Source organism: Xiphias gladius, chromosome 18 (genome assembly GCF_016859285.1).
Source record: "Xiphias gladius isolate SHS-SW01 ecotype Sanya breed wild chromosome 18, ASM1685928v1, whole genome shotgun sequence".
Taxonomy (NCBI): Eukaryota; Metazoa; Chordata; class Actinopteri; order Istiophoriformes; family Xiphiidae; genus Xiphias; species Xiphias gladius.
Window position 1 is genome coordinate 9,546,192 of NC_053417.1, and position 7,498 is coordinate 9,553,689.

The following is a 7,498-nucleotide window of genomic DNA, read 5'->3' on the forward strand; positions in this document are numbered from 1 at the left end:
GGTGAAGCTCGCCCTTTATGATTTAGACGCCAGCATATATGAATGAAATGATAATGAAAAAATCTTTTAAACCTGCAATAACTGGTTTTCGTTTTCTTTTTCTTTTTCTTTTTCTTTTGCCATTCGGGGTGGCAGCAGAGACAAGCTGTAAACACAACCCTGACTCATCACCTTTTAAGTTGATGTAGCAAGAGGCTCCTTATTTACATACCTACCAGATAGGGAGCAGCATTATTTTTCAATTGAAGTTGTGTTTCTGGCCACCTGGCAAATGTGCTGTCCATTATCGACTCTATTTTAGATCTGTTCGGTCTCCACCAACTCCTGAGGGAAATATCCGTCTCTTTAACCTCTAAATGCTCCTACATGTTGACTGGCTAGTTATAGTAGTTGCTAACTTTGGCTTTCTGCTGTTTGGTGGTGAGTAGGTAGTGCACAGTGGGATTTTAAGGGCTTTTTTGCCCGTTCAAGCTGAAAACAACGCTGATGAGGGCAGCGAGATTGAGCCACAGCTAAACACTGAAACACTCAAACTATGTAGAGCGGAGGGGAACTAAAGAGTTACAAGCAATACCGTTCTCGTACAAGTGTTCACTAAATAACTACATCTATGAGAAACTGTAAAAATAGTGCAGGAAAAGAATAAAATCCCACATACTGGAAATATTCAATTTACTATGAGTTCATGTTCCTAAAGTTGTACTACAATACTTTATTAATTTCTGCATCTGTGTAAAAGTTTATCTCAGTGTCTTACTGTTATGAGTATGTTTCCAGAGAGAGCTTTATCTCCTTAAAGAGGAGGGAAAAGGGGTTTGTTGATTTATGGTGTTTCCAGTGACAAAATACTCTCCACCAGTTCAGGCTGTCAGCTTCTTCTTCTCCCAGCATTTCTCTGAAGACAGTGCGGAGAGTGAGAGCTGGTTCAGGCCCACACAGTCTTGATAAGTCTTCCTGCCAACACAGCATATAGAGAGCAACTGACTGACCATTTTAAAAAAAAAAAAAAAGAAAAGTGTTTAGCAACCTGAGGTGCGGGGCCCTTTGGACGCTTGCAGAGAATAAGATCGCAGAAAAAAATCTATGCATTAAGAAGGAGTAACAAGTCAACTTTGAGATTTGATTTGAAATAATGGTAAAAGAAACTTCCTGACATTGACAGCCGTAAATGATGAGCGACAACATATAGATGTGTTTATTTTAACGATATGTTTCCTCCTTCTCACAGCCTGTCCTGACCTGCTGTAATGAGCAGCAGTCAGCTGTATCTGTATCTGTTATAGACGACATGATTCACAAATGGAACACATGCTTCATCTTCTGTTTTGACCTTGTTCTATCCAGGGACGATGAAATACAAAATAAGACACTGCCGGGCAGTCTGTGCACAGCCACACACATGGTCCCATGAGAGGACTTGGTCTCAGCCATGAAAAAAATCACCGCCGACACAGCTTTGGAAGGAAATGTGCAAGTGCCCTTTAATTTTGACAGTCAGCAATCAAGCCCGACAGACTCGCAGCTCTAATTGCAATTTGCAAATGAGGACCTGAGACTTCTCTTGGTCTCCGATTCTTAAAGGCTTAAATTTGTATCAAATGATTTAAAAACATGTTTAAAATACACAAATCACACCCCTGAGCTCAGGTTGTTGTTTGAAAATGTCCTTTTCTCATATCTGTGTTTATATCCTTTATGAAGTATAGTTACTCTTGCATAGATAATGTGCACCCAAATTTAGAAGCACTTGCTTATACAGAGTCACATGTAGATAAATGCACAAATATGCTCCCTCATCCTTGTTCCTCTATGTTTTTTTCCTTGGTCTATGCTGTCATACCCCCATACAACTACCAACACACACACACACACACACACATTTAAACCCACCTGTCTCCAGCTGCATCAGCCAGAGAACAGTGTGTCTCTGTGTGACTGTGTGCATTTGCACAGATGCATGAGTCAGGTGATAAAGAGGTCACTGCTAGATTTTCTCATTTGGGGAATCATCTGCTCCCAGCGTCTGTGGTGTGTTTAACAAGAGCAATAACACAGCTGTTTCTTAAGCATTTCGCTCACTGTTTCTGCATATTTACATGAGTTATATTCACCAAGAGGTTTCTTCAGTTTGAATATTCGATTATTGACCATGTTTACACTGCTAATGCACTCAATGCTCTATCTTTCTTTCTTTCTTTTTTACAAATTGTGTGTGTGAACACAGGAAAAATGCCCGTATATGTAAACTTTACGACATGAATGTATATGATACATTCAACATTTATCTTTGCAGGCCTTATGTCAGGGTGTGTACTCTGTTCTTGCTGATCGTTGCCCACACCTTGTCGTGTGTGTGTGTGTGTGTGTGTCGTCTTGGGGTTTGTCATCTCTAATGAAGCTCACAACTTGTGACATTAAACACAGCTCAAACTGACCGGAAGGCATGTAGAGCTACAGTATGATGTAATCTCACGGCAGTGCACCAGGTTCACCACAGGGTGGCGATGTTTGAGTAGTTTTTCAATCAGCTGGCAAACAACCCAGCCAGCTGCACTGCAAAAAAGCTCAAGCTATGAGGTGAGGGACAAATGTTTGAAATGTAGTTAAAATGCTTTCAGTACTTGGTATACAGGCTTAGATTGATTTAATAAAAAACAAAAAAACAAAACACAAGATTGTGCCGCTAAATTTAAACAATCATAATTCTATAATTTTGGTGAAATCTTTGGTAAGGAAGGAAAAAAAAATCAATTCAGTTCCTTTAACTTCAGCAAGTGTGATGGACATGTCAGTGCTTTTCTTCTTTGGTATTCACACCTTTAAAGGTCACATGAAGAAGTGGCTGAATTTGAGCGTTGTGGTTCAGATCCTCAGCTCAGTTTGCCATGCTCAGCTTTCCAAGCATTAGTAACTGGCAGCTGCCAGATGCCAACGACTGTCTCGTCATAGCCACAAACCCGTTGGTTTTAGGGTTGTTTCCTGTCGTTTGTTATGTCATCGATCCTAATTACACTACTGGCCAAAAGCTTTAGAACACCCCCATTTTTCCAGTTTTTATTGAAATTTAAGCAGCTCAAGTCCAGTGAAAAACCTTAATTGGTAGAAAGGTCAATGGTAAACTGCCCGAGGGGGAAAAAAAAAAAAGTTTAGTTTAGTTCTCCAAAAACTGAAAAATCATGTAAATTTCATAGAAAACAGGGATAAAGAAACTGTTTAATTTACAGCTTTACTGCAGGAGTGGAAGCAAAAGGAAGCCTTGAAAGTTAATGCACATAATTCCTAAAGGTCTCCCAACTTTTGTTAATTACTTCCGAACCCTCTGTCTGTACAAAGGCAGTGTTGGAACAAACTGGGTTACTACACCCTCTGATGCATCATTAGGACCATACTGTGCTGCAGGAAGCAGTACTGTGTATTTATGTCAGAATGGTGAGAAAGAGGCAAGTAACAGAGGAAGACAGACTGGTTGGTCAGGGGATCATCCCGCAACAAGATAATGACCCAAAACATTAGAAGAAAAGAACGAGGCGGTGGCTTCACCTGTTGGAAGACCAGCATGGTCTCCAGACTTAAACCTCATCAAGTTTGGGATGAACTGGACAGAAGGTGGAAAGCAAAGCATCCTACAACTGCAGCACACATGTGGGAACCTCTGCAACAGTGATGGGACAAACTTTTTGATTTCCAATTTAGACAGAACCTCACAAGTGCGTTCGGCTGCTGGATGAGTCAAATATTTAGATTCAATTTAATTCAACAAGCCGATTCAATGATTTTTGTGTTTTTAAAATCTCCTATTGTTTACTTGTTCTATGCGTTAATTTCAGAAACACTGCGAGATTGAAAGATATAAATTTAAATGGCTGGTAAAATGGAGGTGTTCGGAAGCGTTTGACCAGTAGTGTAACTACATCCCAGCTGTCTTAAAGGAGTGCAGAAGCGTTGTAGTTTGGAATGCGCCACTACTACATGTTCACTGTCAGAAAACCAGAAAAAAGGTAAATGATTGATTCGCTATTTATAACAAAGCTTTCCAAGACTTTAACTGACATGAATGATCATGTGAGACTACTTCACAACTTGGCCAGTTTGTGTTGCACTGAAAATTTAAACTTCTCTGAAACAATCAAAAGAAAAGGATGTGACAGTTCCTGATAAGGACATCCGTGTAAATCTTGACTCCAGGTACAAAAGGAGGGAAGCTGTTCAATGCAAACAGGGTGAAAATTTAATTTGTCAAGTCTTTGTTCACACGATACAGACAGAGAGAGGCATACGGGACACAAAAGGAAGGGTTGCAAGTCAGTCAAATCTTGGCGCCCACTTTGCTGGCTGAGTAAGAGCGCTGTTTAATATTTGTACTTTCTTATGGCTTCCCCCTTTTTTTCCCCCACCATTTTCTGTTGACCTGTTTGTGACACCTACTTCCACTCTATTTTTGTGTAAATAGGAACTCCACTCTCATCATCTGTCAGTTTGGTACTTTGGTGCAGTCTGAGTTTTTGGATGGCACTGCTCTCTCCGGGACAAACCCAGCACACTAAAGCTGTAAACACTGCAGAGTTCAAAGAAGCCACTTCAAACACGCTTGATGTAAATGCTCCCTTACTCTGAGAACAAGACAAATTACAATGAACTTTTTATTTATTTTATTTATTTTTATTTTTTTGCAGTGCAGTCGGGGCAGGTCCAGGAGGCTTTATCCTTTTCATCTCCCTCACCACCAATCAAAAACTCCCCCTTACAAGACCCCCGCCTGCTTGTCAATCAATTCCCTCAGGCAATAGGTTGGAGCGCGACAAAAGAGGGAGGAGAGCGAGAGAAAGGGAGGGGGGATAAAACAGGAGGGGGGGGTTGACGTGAAAGCGGTTGAAAACACAGGGATGGGATGTTAGAGAGAGCGGAGCATGTAAAGTAATTGCTGAGAGCAGATCCACTGTCTTGAAGAGAGATGAATGAATGGGGTCAGGGACGCCCCTGAGAATAAAAAGAGAAAGCGAAAAAGAGGAGGCTTGATAGAGGGATAGAAAGGGGTATAACAGAAGGTAGGATGGAGGAAATGAATGAGGTTGAGATGGACTGAGGGCAACAGCAGCGAGGAATTAAGTAACAGAGAGAAATGTAGAGGAAACATGGAAATGAGGAAAGAAAGTGTTCAAAACAGAGTGGAAAAGAAGAGAAAGAACCAGCAGGGATGAAGATAAAAAGATGAAAGGATGGGAGAGGGTGAGATGAAGTGTAAATTGGTAGATAAGCAGAAAGAGAGAGAAAGAGATTTAAAAAGGAGGAGAAGGAGGGAGGAATATAGTTCAATGAGGAAGAAAGAGAAAGGACAATGGAGGGATTGAGGGAAAGCAGCAGAGAGGGGAGACTGAAGAGCGAGCTCACAGTAAGAAGGGAGGGGAGAGAGGGAGAGTACGATAAAGTACTATAGTGAATTTCTCTTATCCAAGTTAAGGACCACAGTGATCTGCTACTGGGGAGGGAAAACAGACCAATGTTGACAGGTGCTGTGTAATGACAAACAGGGAGCACACAACAGAATTTTAAGCTTGGAGATTTTTATTTATATATTTCTTCTTTTTTTTTTTTTACCTTGGAAGACAAACTTCCAATTTCACAGAAACATTCGGTCCTGTAGAACAACATATTATGATTATACAGTATCCATTGTGCTGCAGTGTATTTTTTTTATTGCTGTCAAAAAAAGACATAAACAAAAACTTCTCGTTCTTTGCTTGCGAATGTAAACCCTATCATGATCATTTAAAACAGCAAAGTTATTGTTGGGGTTGTAAATGTAATAGCTATTTCAGCCCACTGACCTCAATATGATTAATTATAACTGTGATAATGTATTTGAAAATGGCTGATGATGAGCTCAAAGCTGCTCAAAATGATCAAGTTGTAGAGCAGTGAAGGAAAGAAACAGGGAAAGGAAACAAAAAGCGTGAGTCGTAGAGACAAGAGAACTAGAATGATGATCCTAATAACTCAACGGTTAGAAACCTTCCGCAAATCTTCTCTTCAACCTGAACACATTCTGTTCATTTGTGTCTGTAGGATCAGCTGTGTTCGACCACTGTCTACTCTCGAGTCTCAAGTTGTTGAACTTAAAATCATCGGGAAATTTCCGTTTGTGCTTTGTTAAGTCGGTTCTGTATTTTGACATACAGCAACAAAATATCCATGGAGTTCATTGAAGGCAGCAGAGGCGTCAGTCATATCCATCTTCGAAGATATGACAGAGCTGCTGGTGGAGCAAGGCAAAGATACAATGAGAGGGTAGCTGTGGGAGTTTGACTCTGAGGACTACGATGATGAAGATGACGTCAAGTCTCTTCTCATGCGGGTGTGGGAGGTGAACAACAGCATGAAAATGAGAGACAGCGACTTTGAAGCCAGAAGTCTGCTAAAGTCCTCAGAGGACATCCCTCCTTATTTCAGACATCCCCAGATTAGAGCCAGACAGAGCAGCTGCAGGTGAAAGCCAGTTCCTAACTGCTCGGCCCATGGGAGGTGGTTCCAAAAGTCCTGCAGGGCTTCTGGCTGCCTCCTCCAACCATCTTCCTTATGATGCCATCCCAGCAGCTCAGTGAAATGGCTGTTGATGTCACAAAGGCTGTTTTGGACAGGGTCACCTGTCAGAGATGGAATGGTCCTATCTATCCAGGAGAAAGTTAGGCATATGTGCCCTCAAGACTTCCTGAGGAGAAGGCTTAACTGCTTTGCAGCACAGGTGCTGAACACGATCGCTGATGCTGCCACGAGGGAGATACGTTTGCTGTTTCAGCCTCAGAGTGACACTCATTCATCTTAAAAAGCCTCAAATTACTACCACTGGTGTAGTAGTAAAACAGAGCAGAAGGTAATGGAGACCTTTTGATGCTGCAGCAGTGTTTATTGATGTGTATGTGTTTATGTTTAACGTTTTAATGTGAATGTTGCAAAGTTTGGGTAATAATCGGTCCACGGCAGAGATTAGAGGTGAATTTGTGAATAATTGAAGATGCTAAAGATGCAAAGAGTAAAAATTCAAATCAGACATCGGTCTACCATTGGTAGGCAAATCGAGACACTATCACAGTAAATCACAGTATAAAGCAAGGTTTTTTCCCCCACAAATACCTTCAGGAATAGTAAGTAGGCAGAGATGTGTATGTGTGTGTTGTTTTGCTCATGTGTGAGTGAGTGTGAGTGTTCCTTTGAGACAGAGCTCAGTTTTTTTTTGACCCAATAAAGGAAATCCAGTCTGGGATTTCAGATACATGACACGATGTGTTGTATGAATGTGAAAATGAATGATAAAGCGATGATATTATTGGTGGGTGAAGCGCAAAGCCAATTCCAGCCCAGATAGGCTGCGAATAGTAAGAATATTATATTCTGTCAGTTCCGCATCAGTCAGCAAGCAGCAAGAGGAGCAGTAGGGATGTTGAGGACGGCAGTGGTGAAAGAAGTATTCAGATCCTTTACTTAAGTAAAAGTACCAATAGAG